The sequence below is a fragment of the Lepidothrix coronata genome, unplaced genomic scaffold (assembly GCF_001604755.1).
Source record: "Lepidothrix coronata isolate B3197 unplaced genomic scaffold, Lepidothrix_coronata-1.0 Scaffold2, whole genome shotgun sequence".
NCBI classification, from domain to species: domain Eukaryota; kingdom Metazoa; phylum Chordata; class Aves; order Passeriformes; family Pipridae; genus Lepidothrix; species Lepidothrix coronata.
In genome coordinates this window covers 14435841-14453140 of record NW_016690182.1, presented here as the reverse complement: position 1 = coordinate 14453140, position 17300 = coordinate 14435841, and the positions used below count along the sequence as shown (strand labels likewise).

The 17300-nt window shown below is 48.3% G+C and overlaps 1 protein-coding gene across 2 annotated transcripts in view; it reads right to left on the bottom strand.

Annotated features, from left to right (window-relative positions):
* The window catches only part of KIAA2022 (KIAA2022 ortholog), a 168137-nt gene extending 154193 nt beyond the window's left edge, over window positions 1-13944 (bottom strand). The window contains exon 1 of one of the 2 annotated variants that reach the window (XM_017819143.1): window positions 13863-13944. The gene's annotated coding sequence lies outside the window, so the exon portion shown is untranslated. Of the gene's footprint in view, window positions 1-13032; window positions 13121-13862 lie in introns of those variants that run through there. The other variant, XM_017819150.1, reaches the window with a different exon arrangement.
* Between the last annotated feature and the right edge of the window lie 3356 nt (window positions 13945-17300).

Here is a 17300-nt window from a genome sequence, read left to right as displayed (position 1 = left end):
ACATCCCAACCTGCCTTGGTTTTGTCACTGTCCTTTGCTTTCATTCATGGTCCCACTGACCTGAGCAAGCACTTGTTACATGACACAGGTTTTTGACACAGTGGATTAAGACAGAAAGTTCTGCTGTGCCGAGGAAGCAACACTGCCAGGTGCAGTCTTATCTTGAAGCCTTGTTAGGTCTTCTAGCTATCATATGCACAGAGCACTTCCCCGAAGACAAAAACATTGAACTTCATTCAAAATTAAGCAGGAGGCTGAGAAAATAAAGAAAAACTTGGCTGGGTTGCAGTGGGTACAGCACAATGGGTACAACCCATCTTTCTCTTCCCAGTCCTGCCTAAATGCTGAGGACTTCGTAGAATCACTTAGGTTGGAAAAGACCTCCAAGTTCAAGTCCAACCATTAACCCAGTGCTGCCAAGAACACCACTAAACCATGTCCCTAAATGCCACATTTTGGAGGTTGACTCTAATAATGTTTCTTGTACAAGAGTGCTCAACCTAATTTTATTTCAGGCACAATTGTAATACAACTATTTTTTATTAAAACACAGAATTAGTGGCTAACTTAACAAAATAAAAATGGTCATGAAATTCAGAATCAGGGTATTCATCAGCAAATCAGTGATTTTTTGGCTCAAGCTCTCCCCAAATGTAAATTCACCTACACTGACTAATGCCATAGAATTACAACTCTGGCCTATTGGCTAAATAAAGTCAATGTGATTCCAAATGATTCAAAGGGCCAGGAGCTGGACTTGATAATCCTCGTGGGTCCCTTCCAACTCAGGATATTCTATGGTTCAATAAAATTCCAGAACTCCTGTGCTTACAGAGACTCTCTACCCTGCACATACATTCACAAACTAAGTACAATATACAGAGGTAGTAAACAGATTTGTAATGGGTGTCACTTATCCCTGTCAACTGCGCTGATGAATAACACTGCTAACATGGCTCAGATCGCCCACCAACTACAAATCACAGTCTTCCCATGTCCAAAAGCCACGTGCTTCTCCAATTATTGCTCAAAACTAATCGTCAGATGTCATTTTCAGTCAGCAGTTTCTTCTTCCTTCCTCCTCCTCCTCAATATATCCCTTTTCACGTGTTCCCCACAGCACCTGACTTGCTCAGCCATCTCCCTCCCTCCCTCCCTCACACACCCAGGCATCATGTCTTAGACCTAATCTCTCCTCACAGCTTTTGAGCAGAACTCTTCCAGGCAGCTGACATTTAAATAAGCTCTGTATTGACTTTCCTCTGCTGTATCTCAAGTCCTCCTTGTTTTCCTTATGTTCATATTCCGACTCAGCTGCCGTGCAGCTCCTTCTGAAGGTAAGGGCAGTGCAGCTGGACTGATAATCAATAAATACCATCACCCTGCAGCCCCTCAGAGACAGAGCCCACAAGGAGATTCCCCTCTCTTCCCATGCATATTCACTATTTTGGATAAACTTTAAGAAGCAGGAGAAGGTTTCTCCCAAATCTGCAGTATGTCTCAGACAACACGAAGCCTGTGAACTTTCCTTTAACTCCCATTAAACCGATACAACTTTTAATTAAAAAAGTAATTTTGAAAAATTGCTTGTGCGGTGCAGAAGGTGATGTTCACACAGCATCACTGATCCCTGGAGTTCCGCAGCCTTGAGTTTAATAAACTGAATTTTCAAAAGTAAACACAGCTTGCATCAGCACGAACCTTCTCTTTTAGCCTAATATTTTCCATCCATTCCTCGTTTAGCCAGAGGAGGACGTTTCCAGAGCTCCACACGCTAAACACTGCATGGGTGTCGCTGGACTGGAAAGGGAGACAATTCCCAGACGCTGGAGCTTTGTCCAACAGCCAGTTGAGGAAGCCCTGCCTCTGATGGAGGGAGGGAGGCAGGGGAGACGCCCCTTCTCCCATCCAGGGGGTCACATCCACACCCAGCACCAGCAGGGCTGTGGGACAAGGGGCTCCAAGCACAGCTGTGGGAGCTGAGGAATAAAGTCACAGCCCACCTGCTTCTTGGTGAAGGAAACTCCAGAAAATTTACACCTGAGTCTCTGCAACCCCACACCCACACAGCAAGCCCTGTCTCCTACAACTGTAAGTCAGGATTTATTTTGCCTAATTCATATTTCCTGTAAGTAAGTAAGTAAGTAAGAGGCCCCTGGTGGTCTAGTGGTTAGGGTGCAGGACTCTCACCGCTGCGACCCGGGTTCGATTCCCGGCCCCCCGGGCAGATGGAGCTCGTTAGCCCTGTAAGGCAATCCATCTAAGAGAAGGTCACTCTAAACAAACCTACATCCTGAGACCCTCACTGCCACTGTCCAAGCTTGCTCGGCCCCGGCAGATGAACCTCAGGATTAAAGGGTGGGCTCAGTTCAGCGCACGCTGTGTCTCACCTAAAAAATCCACTGCGCAGGCTCGAAGGGTTAATGACCTTTCCCAAATCTTCGCTCGCGAAGACTGGCCATTATTATTATTATTATATTATTTCCTGTATCAGGTAACCCAGCAGGGGGGGGAGGGTAAGGGACAGAACAAAAGCAAAATAAAAATCAAACCAAAATATCTTGCCCTAGGCAGAAACAAGTAAAAAACACTCTCAGGTTTCTTTCTGTTTGGTTTTATAACTGTTTACCTGGTCTTTTTGCAAGTTCTATTAAATGAACAATTTGACTTATCTTTAATCCAAGACTTCAAAAAGATGCTCCATGACAGTAGGTGCCATTTCCCCCTTTTCTCTCCTCTTTCCCCCTTATCAATTTATCCCAATTATCCTATTGCCCAGGACACAGGCACAAATGAGTGCTAGGAAGTGAAGATTCCTGGGTTGGTTTCACAACTGCATTTCTAGCAGGTCATTAATTGCCCCATGAGCTGGTTTGCTCCTCTATACAACAGGAGAGGTGGGTTGTGCAGCTATATCCATGGTTATAAAACAAATACTCTGTGAATCAAAGCACACTCTGCTCATCTGAAACACCAGGCATTCTGTTACTATATAAAAATAAATATAACATCGACCATTTTCACTCTACTTCCATTTCTACTATTTTAAAACTTCTAATGTTGTCAGAAATACCAAAAGGAGAACACTTCATGTTCTCATGCCCATTCCACCAGGAAATGATAGGCCTGAATGCAATTTTTTTCCTTCTGCTGAAACCCAGTATATCTCTAACTGTATCTCCTCACTCAAACCTTCACAAGAAAGCAACTCTAAAGGTGTTGTTTGCAGCTGCAGTGACATAAACACTGAAACATCCAGTACCACCCATGCTGAGCGAGGTATTTCCTCTTCACATCCCTTAACTCTAAGCATCACCACTGATTATCCTGCAAATCTTAATTGTGGACAACGTTTTATTAAATATACATTTGGATTTGGTCTCAGTTCCACAAATATTTAAGCATGTGCCTAAACATTAAGTACTCCACCAAGTTCAGATTTTAGGCTGTCTGGTAACACATTCAACAAACTCCAGAAGATAAAACACATTCATTCTTTATCTGAAGAGCTCCACTCCACAGATCAGCCTTTCAGAGATGTGCCAGCTTCGACTCTAACAAGCTCTTCACACTTTTTTAAGACTAATAGGCTCCACATATTCATCTCCAAAGGGTATAAATTCCCTTCCTCTCTTTCCCTTTTAAATATGTCAGGCAACATTACAAAAAATAACATCTGTGCCACAGTTATGCAATAAGCAGCACGAGAACCATGAAACTGCCCTTAATAAAAAGTGGGCTGAATTAAAAAATAAAACAACAACAACAACAACAACCAAACAAACAAACAAACAAAAACAAACAAAAAAACCAAACAAAAAAAAAAAAAAACAGGAAAAGAAAGTTTAAAAGTTCACTTTTAAACCTTGAGATTAGGGAGGTTTTCAGCACTACCTCTCTTTCTCTTCCTTGCTTATTCTAAACTCTCTGGTCTGCTGTCCTTCTTCATTGGCTATTAATGGGAGGTCTGACCATACAGGCCATGAACACAGCACCATCAGACTGAATCCAGCTGGAAAGGGCTGAAGCACTCAGTAAGAAGGTGAAGAATCCCAAAAGTGGTTTTACTATGTGTGTACATTTTGTCAGAGTATAGCAACAGCACCATATATTCTTTTCTTGCAACGCTTAGCAAGCCTTCTCTTCTCATAAATATAGGTCAACAGAACTAAACTCTGTTTTTGCCTCAACTCCCACTTTAAATGCATAAAAAATTAGATTTTTAGGGAGCAGAATGAAAGAAGTGGTGTATTTCATGCTATTATATACCCAGCCAAGGATCCCAAAGGCTTTGTTTGGGCTTTAAAAACAAAACAAAAACCCTTGGCATTTGTCAGACTAAAACCATTTTTCTTTGGTCTTTGCACAACCATCCTTTCCAGATTTGAATAAACAACATCAAACAAATTATTCTGACTTCGATTACCGTGCAATCAATGCACAAGAGTTGTTCAAGGAGAGACAAAGCAATGTGTAAAACTCCTGGGGACTCCAAGGAGCTTCCTGCATAGCCACCATCAGATCTGGAAATACTCATTCCAACCTCTCCACTACCCTCTTGTTATTTAAGCAGCCTTATATTGCCCAAAAAGAAATTACTCAAACAGCACAGAGATCAAGTTTAGGAGCCACCACCACAAGGTATGGCTGTACCCATAAATACATGTGAGGGGACTGAAGATATTAGCAAAATAACAAAAATACCGAGTAAACACTGAGCTACACATCAAGTTTTCAACCTGACTCTTCATTTACTGCCACTTGCAAATGTAGGTGTGATTTAACACAGCCCCTTCAGCAAATGCCCAGGCCTAACTAAATAACAGAATATAATATATAATAATATCCTTAAATATAATTATATTTATTATATAAATACAACATATTTTTACATATATTCTGCAAATATAGTAATACCCTTAAACTCTCTTTTGTTTTAACATCAGCAGATGATATTATCAGCTGCAGATTTTAGATATTTTATGTTTATTACACGTTGCAGTGGGAAAAATAAGCCCTATGCTTTCACACTAGGTTCAAGGCCCCACATTAACCATTTCTGATACAATATTTGGACTCCACCAGGCACAACCCAGATGAAGACTTTTCCACTCCACACCTGGCAAACAGCTTCAAAGCACAACTGAAGCAGCATTTTCCTCTCCTCCCCATCCCTGAAGCTGAAATGTCACATGTACTATGTGCTCCAGCATCACCACCTACCCTTCCCAGGAGCCACCTTCCTCCATTCCCACTCTTGGCTCTTTGCTGGAGTTGAGAGGGTTGGGGCTGTTTCGTTCTTAAGCCACTCATTTTGCAGAACGTCCCCTCCAGACCAGCTGCAGTGGTTAAAAAGTTAATCCAAGATGCTTCTGAATTCATCCTGAACTAACCTTTAGGAAGTCTTAAACCTGTCCTAGTGTCTGTGGTGAGGAATCCAGCACGCACACTGGCACTGTGCGTGCAGAAGCAAATACCATGAACAAGAGAGGAAGGGAGGATGTGGTTTACAGGGAAAAAAAAAAAGCAGAGAGAGAGTGGGATACCAGGGTTTGCTTTACACATGAATTGGAATCAGTAATTCCACATACTAGCAACCAGAACCAGTAATTCCATACAGCAGCAACCACATAACAGCCGATGCATCACTCAACAGCTGACTCTACCTCCAGCTCCGCAGCACAGCCAATACCCATCTTTCCTGCAGAGCCAGAAATGCTTCAGAAGGGGGAAATCAGCGCTAACCCCTGTTGATCATTAAGCACCAGATCTTAAACAACCGTCTGCAGAAGAAGGGGGAGCTGTAAGTAGCACTCTCAGCTTCACTCTGTACACAGACATAAACCACAAGCTGAAGGTAAACCCCGACACGCGACTTTGCATTGCCCAATACAGTGATAAACTGTGACACTGAGCCATCAACCCAACCAAAAATTCACCCTTCCAAACCAGAGACTTCTTGGAAATACACTGGACTGCCTGGCCTCCCATTCACCTTCCGAAAGGCTGGCATTTGGAACTGCTGCTGAGGAAGGCACCGCTCGAACCCAGAAAGCAGCAGGCAAGGAATGAGCACAAATTAACGAAAGAAACAGGCAAAATAAACAAAACTCTTTTTTCTTGCAGTACAGACTCTCCATCAAACGATAAGCTAACCAGACAAATAAGACAATTAAGTAAGTGAAGGTTACTGGGTTAGGACAAATTATTTGTTCTGCGGGAGGTTTCAGCTGACGGGTTTCTCTGCATTTGCCACGCCTGGCTGAGTTTACACCACGTGGCTCCTCTGCTTCCCAGAAACTCGTAGGCACCGTGGGCTAGTAATGGTCCTAAATGCCACTATTATACATTAGCCATGCTGCTCGTACCATAATCTGCTGTATTTCTGCCCAAGTTGGCACTGAATGCTCGATGTTCTTCAGAATTAATCTCACACACACAAAGAATCTAAGACAAGTCACTACATGGACAGGTGATTTTGATATAGTGGATTTTCTCAGAGACAGACATAAACAAACCATGGGAAATTACTGTGCGTTGCTCCCTTGGAGCCAGCGGTGGCAGGAAGGCGGGAGTTTGCTTGGTTGCTTTAATACGAGCTGAAAAATTGTGGTCAGCAGCACTTTCCCTTCTGATCCTCCCAAAAATTCCGCCCATCCTTCCACAGGCACAGCTATCGATGAAGTAAACCTGTCCATGTAATGTAAGCAGAAGCACCAAAAGAACCCACCACATCACAACTTTTTGTAGCTAAAATCATCCCACTCCACAACAGTTTTCTCCACACAAATGAGAATGGAGACCACCCTGAAGAAGGCAATTTTCATTTTTACTCTTGAGGTTCAGAGAGAGCCAAGGTTACCATTCCGTGAAGCAACATGAAGTAAGACCAAGCATCCACCTGTTTTACCACTAAAATACCAGCATGACTCTTAAATTCATATTCAGAGTATATTAAAACATGACCTTGCAGGCTACCAGAAAAAATGCTGCTCGCTGGCCAAAGAGACACCAGATTCACCTTGTACTGGTTAAATTCCCACCCACACCCCTTGTTTCCTTGAAACAGTTAAGTATTGCTCTGAAGTTATTCAACAACTGTGAAGGTCAAGTATTGTCCTACCTGGCCACTGCCAAACAAACACACCTTTCATGTCAGCCTGTGCTTCAGCCACAGCGTAAAACCCCAGCCAGAGGGGAAAACCACAATGAATTAGTAGCAAAGGCTACACACCTGGTCTGTAGAGCACAGCTGGTGCTTGCACAGGGTCTAACTGACCCAGCGAGAGACCTGAAAGTTGGGGCCAACGCAGTGGATGGGAAAGAATTTTTTTTTTTTTTTTACGTATAAAACTCATAGTTTCAGCTAAAACACGAAAAATTAAAAAAAGAGCTTCACTGGCACTTCTGAAGAATAAAAAAAAGGATTTGGAAGCTTTAGATTTGAAGCTTCACAAGCTTCTTATGAAAAATGCAAGCTTTGAAAAACTTCTGAAGAATTAATATTCTTACTTTGGGCTCTTCTACTGCCAACGGACTACAGATGCTGTAACTAATAAAAAATAATTAATGCCAATAAACAGGCCCTTCATAAGGCTTCAGCTTCTCTCCTTCATCAAAGACTCAAGTCATTCATTGGGACATTACACAGGAAACAAAATTCATCCACAGAGCTTGTCTTTTCCACATTTGATTTTTCTGTGCTGTAACTCACAGTCAAAAAACTTCCAAGTGTGAGGAAAGAAATTTGATTTTTTTAATAAGGACACAGCTCCAAAAGCAACTCCAGAGCCTGGCAGAGACCTTCCCTAGAATGGAACTGAGAGCTGGGAGTTTGTGTGCCAGCCCTCCAAAGAGCCCAGGTCTCAGGTCTCAGGAGAAGCGCTCATGAAAGAACCAGGCAGGTTCTCAGCAGTGCTCAGGTGAGCTCCACCAACACACACCCTGGCTTTCCTGAAAGTCTGGCCATGTCCTGCAAGATTCACAAGAGCTGATTTTTCTGATACCCTCCAACTGACCATCCAAATGCCCCCAAAAATGCAACAGTCTCAGAGCATCAGACACCTCCTCACCAGATTCAACACGGCGGGAGGACAGTGACAGTGCTTGGGTTTCAGCAGGTGAGAAGCTCCTGACCCCAGGAGAGAGGGGAGGTAAAAAATTCCTCAGCTGTTTTGCTTTATTTTAGAAATCCTGACACTTCTCTCTCAGAGGGACTCGGTGGAGAAGGGTGTATCAGCTCCAGACACCAGCAGAGACCACCACAGAGCAAAGGACAACCTTTACCCCACGAACCCGCGCACGAGGAGCCCTGCTGTGGAACACAACCCTGCGGAAGCAAGGTAAGAAAGCTGATAAGTTGGCAAAAAAACCTAACTGGTGTCTAGGCCAAGCGTGCAACCCCTGCTGCTCCTGTCAGCTTCAGTGGCACGCTGCAGACCGGCACTGCAACACCAGCCAAGGTGACATCCAGAAGTCAAAGCTCTCTCAAGACAGAGGCACTCGTGGTCTCAAGCCTGAGGAAAACAAAGACAGTGATCCCAGTAATGACAGTGACAATTCAGAGGAGTGTTAAAACTGATTTCCTAAATTAATGAGCTGGGCTCCAAGCAGAAGCACTGCCAGCCCTGTCGGTCCAGAAGACTGTGGTCCTACCCTCCCCCAGGGCAACAGCAGTAAATCTGGATAAGAAGACTGATCAGAAACTTCTAGTGACACATCCACCCATATTTTGAAGATATGGCAAAAACCAAAGAAATAGAAGATCAGCAAAAGGCAACAATTAGCCAGCAGAATTTTCTATCATGGGAGACTATTGAGACAAGAGCTTGGATAAATTAAGCAAATAGGGCATCTTGTAGTAAAAAGCGTTTTCAGAGCTTTGTAAAGGCCAAACAAGACTGCAAATGTGAGCTCAGACTGCTGGGCACAAATTACCTTCTGAATACTTAAGGGTCAGAAGAAAACTCTGCCCAGGACAGCATCCCCCATCGCTGCCCTCTCCCAGATCCCCCCACAGCCAGACCCCTCCTGTGACTGGAGGGCACTGGGCCACAGCCCTGGATTGCTCCCAGAGCTGACGTAGCAGTGCAGACACAGAGCCACCTCATACGTGTCACTGTTTGGAGCCTGCATAATCACCCAGCTCAGCCCATGCAGGAGCAACATGAGGAACACCTTCTGTACAGAAGAAATGCTTGAGATTTAAAGTTTTAACACAAGCTAACAAACGCCAGGGATGAAAGAAATCCTGGGATGAAAGATCTCCATGACACCTGCTTTGAATAAAAAGACATTGCTACAAAAATATCACAGACCTGCTGGTCTAGAGCCTTTGCTACATGTCATTCCCCAGACATCAATTTGCAATAGAGGCACACAAAAGCAGCATTACACAGATTACATGCTACTCCCCTGAACTGCAAACAAAATCCACCCAGCGCTACTGCCACAGTCCAAAGCACCACTGAACCAAAGCCACCTTCTCGTGCTGTTCCTAAGAGGACTTTGTAAGGATAAGGGGTCAATGCTCGTTTTCAGAGCTGACAGCTCCTCCTGCAAACTTCTCTCCGGCTCAGCTTTGCCCAACACTCCCCATTTCTCCTTATGTCCACAGCCAGGGAACTGGTGGTGCCAACCCCCTGGCACTGAGAGCAGGACAGGTTATCCCCAATTTCTGCATCCTTCACAGGGAAAGCCCACGCCCACACCTGGATGCTCAAACCAGTTCATCAGCTTCAGCATCTGTAACTCCACCGCTTTCTGCACAACACAACACATGGTAATGATTTAATGTTTTGTTGCAACGGCACCCAGGAGCCCTAAAATCAAAAAATCAAAAGACTGAGATCCCACCACGCCCCTCACACCACAGCCAGGAAACAGATCAAGTGGGTCCCTGTACTGGAACAGCCCAAACCCCCCCACAGGCTACACTGCGGGTGTGTACGACCAGCTCGAAGGAAAGAGGGAAGAGCAAGGTACCAACAAAACATGGTTTGCTCGGTTTTATGCCACATGGCTCATTTACTCACTGCTGGCAGCTTCCACAAAATCAGGCTCGTCAAGCACCTGACTGTATACACAGGTAATGATTATAAAGCCAACTCAAGCGGGGCTAAAAGTACACAAAGATCTAGCATAAAAATAAAAAAAGTGCAATCCTCTCCCAGGTGGAAAACAGGACTTTGAACGTAACAGGTGGATTATGTAACAATTATTTTGCTCCCAATTCTCAAAATATTATTTTTAAAATACCCTCACAGACCAAAAATCGTCATTACTGAGAAGCAATAGCGAATTTACTCTGTTTAACATCCAGAGTTACCCATCTCTCCCAGGGCCAACGACAAACTCAGCTACGACAGCATCTGCACAGCCCCCATGCGAGGACTAGGGCAAAGCCTGGAGTATCCACAGCTCTCCTCCCTGGATTCTGCCCAAGGAAAAGATTATTTCCTAATGCTGCTTTTTGTTTGTGACAGGGCATAAACTTCATGGGGACAGTTCTCTGTTGTGCCTGGGGAAAGCAGCACAGCTGGTTTGTCATCACTCTGGCTATGATGGAAAGGCCTTAATATCCAAAAAATGCACCTCGCATCGATGGTTCTGTCCCACACCAAGGATGCCAACCTGAGCTGGACTCTTTTGTTTGAGAACACTTTCTCCCCAAGCCTGCGGCCTCCTTGGTCCTGCAAGCACATTTGCGTCTTTTCAACCCTCTCTTTGCAGAGACAGGAAAAAGATACACACGTGATCCATCACAAAAACATCCATGAGGCCTCACCATCTCAGAAGAGGAGGACACCATCGAGGTACTGCCCTACACAGACATACTCCCTGTCCCAGCTATAGAAGTTAAAACCCACTGGCCACAATCTTTTCCCTATTTTTCAATCTGAAAGAGACTCCTCAGCATTCAGAACTCAACATTTAAGTGGACTGCTGGAGCCTCGCCTCCAAAAGGCAACAGCAAACACAAAAAAGCAAAAACAAAACCAGAGAAATCCCCCCTCCCCGCCCCCAAAGCCGAGCAGAGGGTGAGGTGCAGAAAGGGAAAGGGGCCCGAGGAGCTCGGGGAAGCCGGCCGGGTGCTCCCCTTTTCTGCCTCCCTTTTATTCCTGCTGAGTGGAGTAACACTTGAACTGGCTCTCTTTATTTGCAGCCGGATATGCGCTTTCAAAGATACTGTACTACTGTGTAGGCCAAGCAGGGACTCTCTTTCTTCCCTTGGTTAAGGCTTTTGGGAAAATAATTATTCACCAGAACTGCCATCGTGAACAGAGCAAGCTAAATCAATGTAGCTTTGTATGGGCCATTGCCACTGCAAAGCAAATACTCCATCAAGACATGGATCAGTGAGAATTTGATCACTAGGAATCCTTATGCACATCTTTGTGTATTTTTAATATTCACCTTATTACTTTGCGTGCCCCTTCCCTCCCCACGCTCCTGCACCCCACCCTCCCCACGGATTCATCTTGTGTCACTGGCAGCTACGGGGCTTGGCCATGAGATTCACATCAGTAAAAACATCTTAAATACACAGGTTTATTCTCCCTAAAAAAAAATAATAAAGCATTGGTGCAGAGCAGATTTATTCACTGAACAGGTTGATTTATTTAACAGATCTGACATACATCAAAACCTACTATAGGCTTACATAATTGTTATCCATTTAGCAGGTCTGGTTTTTTTGTCAAGTATTTGTTTTTCAAAAGTGATTCACTAAAGACTGCTGCCTTCTGCACAGCTCACATACCTTAACAAATGCAGCCTTGCATGGGGTATTAGCTGGAGTGACTTTAAATTGCATCCTACCTGCTTGAGTGCTGCCGTTATTTTTTTTAGTCTCTGTATTATTCCACTACTAAACCGCACCAAAAAAAAAATAATAAAAAAAAAGACAAACAAGAAGCACGAGCGCGTGTAGAGCCACAGCCGAGCCCCTTCCCAGCAGAGCCTGCCGTGGGCTCGGTGTTACCGCAGTCCCGCCGTAGCAGCGATCCCAGCAGGTACCTCCGGCCCGGAGTACCAGGATGTTGATGGCTGCACGGAGCTCTCGGGGCCGGCGTGGGGCAGGAGGGACGAGCAACGCGCCGGGCGGAAGCGGGGAAAACCTCCGGGAGGATGGAAGGACCACAGAGCCGTTTTGTTTTCCCGCAAAAGGCTCATTGAGGCCTCGGCTCGCACAGGCGCACCGCTCCCTCCGGCCTCACGCATCCACCCACGGCCGCGAGCCCCCAAATACGCACCCATCCTGCGCGGGTCCCCGGCGGGAGGCGGAACCCCCAGGAGCATCCCCGAGAGCAAACGGATCGCCCTGGCGTTCATCGCCGGTCCCTCACGGCTTGTTTGGGTTCATCTGTCGCACAGTGCCTCGCTCGCTCATCGCGGAGCCGAGGATCTCATCCCCCCCTCGCTCCAGCATCCTCCTCGCACACACACACCGGGCACATCGCGGGGCTCGGGGATGGCAGCGCCCGGGTACCGACCGCACGGACCCGGCGCTCCGCCGCCCGCCAGACAGATGGTTAATTACATTCACAGCCGCATTTTGCGCTGGGATAGAGTTTCAGACAATGAGCCAGTTTTATTTGATTAGCCAGTTCTCTAGTTTAATGCGCGCAGTGACAGCTACTCCCAGAGCTGGGGCTTTTTTTTTTTTTTAATAAAAATAAAAATCCCCATCCCCCCTCCTTTTATTATGTTTTTGTTCTGGCCGAGGCTGAAGTGAGCGGCCCCCGCGGGGGCCCCGGAGGGGACCCGCTGCCCCCAGGCCCGGCGGGGCGGCGCCCCCGCCCAGCGCGGCACCTGCCCGGGGAGGGGGGGGGATACGGCGCCAAGTTGCCGCCCCCCCGTAACCTCAGACCACCCTCACACACACACACCCCCCCCGCAACTTCCCCGCAGGCCTCCGCGCAGGCCGGCGCTGCCATCCTGCCATCAGCATCCCCTCCTCCTCCTCCTCCTCCCTGCCCCCGCGGTGCCGGGGGGGGTGTGCGGACGCGGCTCGGCCGCGGCGGGACTCACCTGAGCGCGGGCCCGCGCTGGAGGGGGTTCCCCCCGCCCGGCGGGCGCTCCGGTGCCGCGGCGCTCAGCGCGGCTCCTCCATGCGCCCGGGGCCCGGCGCGCGCAGGTGGACGCGCCCGCCCCCGGCCCCCGCCTCCCGCCCGGCCCCCGCCCCTTCCCCCTTCCCCTTCCCCCGCCGCCGCCGCCCCACGGACGGGCCCCCCGGCCCCGCGTCCCTGCGCAGGGACGGGCGGAGGGCGGGAGGGAGGATGGGGGGGGGCGGCTCCCGCCTCGCCCCGCTGCCGCCGCCGCCTCCTCCTCCTCCTCCTCCTCCCTCCGCTCGCCGCCGCCGCCGCCCCCCCAGGCCTGCGCCCATTCAGGAGGTGCCGGGCAGCGCCAACGCTGCCATTGTTCGCTCGGAGCGGCACCGGCTCCCGCCCGCTCCCCGCATCCCACACACAGACACACGCACCGGGAGCGCGCACCGGCCATAAAGGGCGCGCGGCCGCGGCCCCGGGCCCGGGCAGGTGCCGGTGCCGCCCCGGGAGGAGGGAGCGCACCTTCGGCGGGGATGCGGCACCGCGGGCAGGCAGGGACGGAGGGTGGGCCCCGCCGGGAAGGGAGAGAGGGAAGGGAGGACGGGCCGGGCCGGGCCGTGCCGGTGGGGAAGGGACAATGGGGACGGCCCCGGGGGCTCAGCCGGAGCCCGGGAGTGAAACTCGCTCCCAGCGCAGTCCATCCGGTTTAATTCTCTACAGTGGATATGGAAATCACCTTAGGGCTTGCAACAGCCCGTCTGATTTGTTTTCATTATCAGATTAATAATAACAGCGTCTAAAAGTATGCTTTACCTTCAGATGCCCATTAAGAGGAGGAGGCTGCCTCATCTCAGGATGGCTCCGAACTTGCCGAGATGCCGGGCACGCAAGGGAAAGCAGGGACGCACCAGACACAGCCTTTTGCAGAGCGGGAGGGCGACAGGAACAGGCAAGGCAGGAGCCTACACCTACCCAGTGGGGGAGCTTACAATATACAGCCCTTTTCGCAGGACCCCCAGGGCAGCTCGGAGTCCTGCAGCCCTGTTTCTCTGTGACATCCTCACACGTGCACCACGGGCCAAGTTACTGCACTGGGGACTGGAGGAAACTTTTGTTATTCCATTTCTGAATCAACAATATGGTTTAACAAATAGAAGGCAAACCAGACACACCTATTTTGACTGCAATGGAAAAAATGCAAGTTGAGTATTAGCCTTTTATTTAATTTCACTTTGATATTTAAGAGGGGTTCCTAGTTTTAAGTTACCACTTGAGTTCACGTGAAATTTTGCTACCTTTGCATCTTAAACAACAGGTACAGTCTACAATATTGATTAGGTAATACTGCGACTAAAATATTAAAGTATCAAGCACTTTAGTCCTTTTTCCCACAGCAGTGGAGACCCCCATACATGCAGTAATGAAACAGGAACAGCACATGGAATGCTCTCTGAATTCAGAACACCTTACACATCAACCTGCAAAATAAGCAACTAATCTCATTTGTCCTTCATTAAGAGTGGTACCCAGGACATGCCATACAGCAGATGTGAATAAATTATTGATTTCCACTGTGTTAGAACTCACAATTGAAGGGTTATACTCTGTTGGAGAAATAAAGACCAGCAGTGATTTGACCAAGGCCACAGAGTGAGGCAGTGTCATAGTGGGAGCACTTCCCAGTCCTATCCTGAGTTAAGGTTTTCCTCTCTAGCCTCACCACATTCCTGTGGGAATTGCACACTTCAGTCCCTGTACCTTTATATACTTGTAATGCTGCATTTTATTTCACTACCCCCCTCCTTTTCTTGATAGAAAGATTCAATTAATATAAATCAGGGTCAGGTGAGACAGCACACCTGGCAGTGCTCACTAAAATAAACACACAGGTGGTGGTCATGAACTGCTTTCCAAATGTCAGGAACTCGGGGCAGTTTTGCCCTCAGTCTCTGCCCCTGGCACACTCACGTACGGGCTGGTACCTTCCAAAGTGCCACCAAAGGCACACAAGTAAATCTGGCAGCTCCTCTGCTGGGGCACCTCACGGGGCAGGAATTACATGGCCAGAAGCACTGGGACACCAACACCTGGTCAGACCCGCCCCAGCTCCCTGTGCCTTTGGAGAGGAGCCGGCAGCTGTGCCCGGGGCTGGAGGTGATGGCAATCAGCTGAGTGTAATCACCAAGGTAAGATTAGACCTGAGCGTGGGGAGAGCCTCGTGGAGATGAAAAGACACATTCAATTAAATGAGTGTTGCACCTGGATCCAGTTTAGAAGACGACAACCCAAGTATTTATTTAAGTGCTGTATTTTAGAGGGAACACAAACATTTTAAGGCTCAAAGATTATCCTTGGAGCTGTGATACAACATAATGCCTTTAGTTTCAGTTGTCCACACCCCTCATTTAAGGTCCTTCAGTTACAGAACCACCACAATACTGATCAATTGGCAGCACAACATTCTGCACAGCATCCCGGCCGATCTGAACAATTAACAGTCTGTGCACTGGGATCTCTTCATGAACTGCCACAAACAGATGTGGAGGGTGCACTGACATGATGGAAGCACAGCGACATACCTCGGCTGGGTATTAATTTTCCAGGCTGTCAACTAGAGACTCACAGGTGCGAGAACAAGGTGCTAAGAAAGCTCCTTTTGGCAGGAGGAGATGAGCAGCCCCCCGAGCGAGGAGTGACTGCGGTGCCAGCCCCGCCTGGCTCTGCCCTGCTGCTCCTCCTCGCTGCCCTCCCACCCTCTCCAGTACCGCCCCGCTGCAAGGGCATCACAACCACTCACCACAGCAGGCATTTACATCTGGCACATCCTTCCAGCTGTCTTCACACAAAATCCATGTGCCCAGACATGGGAGCCTCTGCTTGCTGGTCTCTCTAGGAAGCAGGAGTTGGGTCTAAAGTAGAAGAATGTGGGTTATGGCAAAAGGCCAGTGCTGTGGTTGTTTCCAGTTCTCCAAGTGCCCATTTCCTGATCATTCCTTCTTTCCATCATCATTCTTTCTTTGGTGCATGGGACCTTCACTGCAGCACACCAATAAGCATTAAATCCTTCATTTGGCATGGCCCAAATAATTTCTGCCATACACGGTCCCCTCGCTAAACCAGAGGTTCACCACAGGGTTCTGTTTTGCCTGTGGCACAAGTACGACACAAATGTGACTTTCAAAGACCTCAAATCCTACCCTCTCAGGTGAACCTGGAAAAACGTGGTTCAAGCAGAAGGCTGCCCAGGTGATGTGAGCCTTGAAAACACACCGGAAAATGCAGCAGGACAACGGGAGGCATTACCCTCCTATCCCATCCTACTGCAGAGGGCTGGAGAGGATTTCTTCCCTTTGTCAGCATTCCAAACCAACTTCTGAACAAGAACAGTGTAACATAGACTGCTGGCAGCAAAGGGAAGCGCGCTGGGAGGCAGGATGGGGTTTTGATTCAGGTGAGTGAAGGACTCACCCTCTCACCTCCCCCTTCCTTCCCAGGTCCTGATGTGCAATTCAGAACCATCCCTGTGCTGTGGGCAATAACGCTGAGCCTGCAAACAGGGAGTCCTTCTGACTGAGGCTGAAGCAATTCCTCAAGAAGAAACAAAGCTGGAACCATGAACTGTCACAGGCTGAATTTCTCCTTTCCTCTCTGCCACACCTGGCAAGCCCTAGAGCTTTGTCAAAAAACCATCCCAACCCCCCCAAAGCAGCTGCTCAGTGTGAACCCCCCTGGCTGCAGACACACTCCCCCAGCACTCCTGGCTCTTTGCAGCCCCTTCTCGGAGCACTGTCCCAGAGGAGCTGCAGGAACAGTGCTGCTGCTTAGTCCACACCTTCTCTTGGCCCTGATGGTCCACACACACTCAGGACAAGCTCAGGGCTGTCGCTGACCTTGCTGGACAAGACAAATTTCCAACGGGCCTGACAGAGCTCTGGAGGGACAGAAGGTGAGGAGGGTCCCTGAGCAGTCTCCAGGCCTCTCCATTCCTTGACAGGCTCTTGGCTCCACCAAACACCCAAAAAACACCCAACCCTGCCTTGCAACTCCTTCACAACGTTGAAAACCCCACTGTTCAAGTCAGACAGTTCCAGCAGGTTCACAGCCCCCGAGGCTGCCCTGGCCCCACACAACATTCAACTGCTGCTGGCGGGCTCTGATCCCCCCACCCCGGTCCCCCCATCTCCCTCCCAACATTTCAACTTCACATTGCAAATCTCTCTCTCCACTGTGCATTTCTCTTACCACATTTCC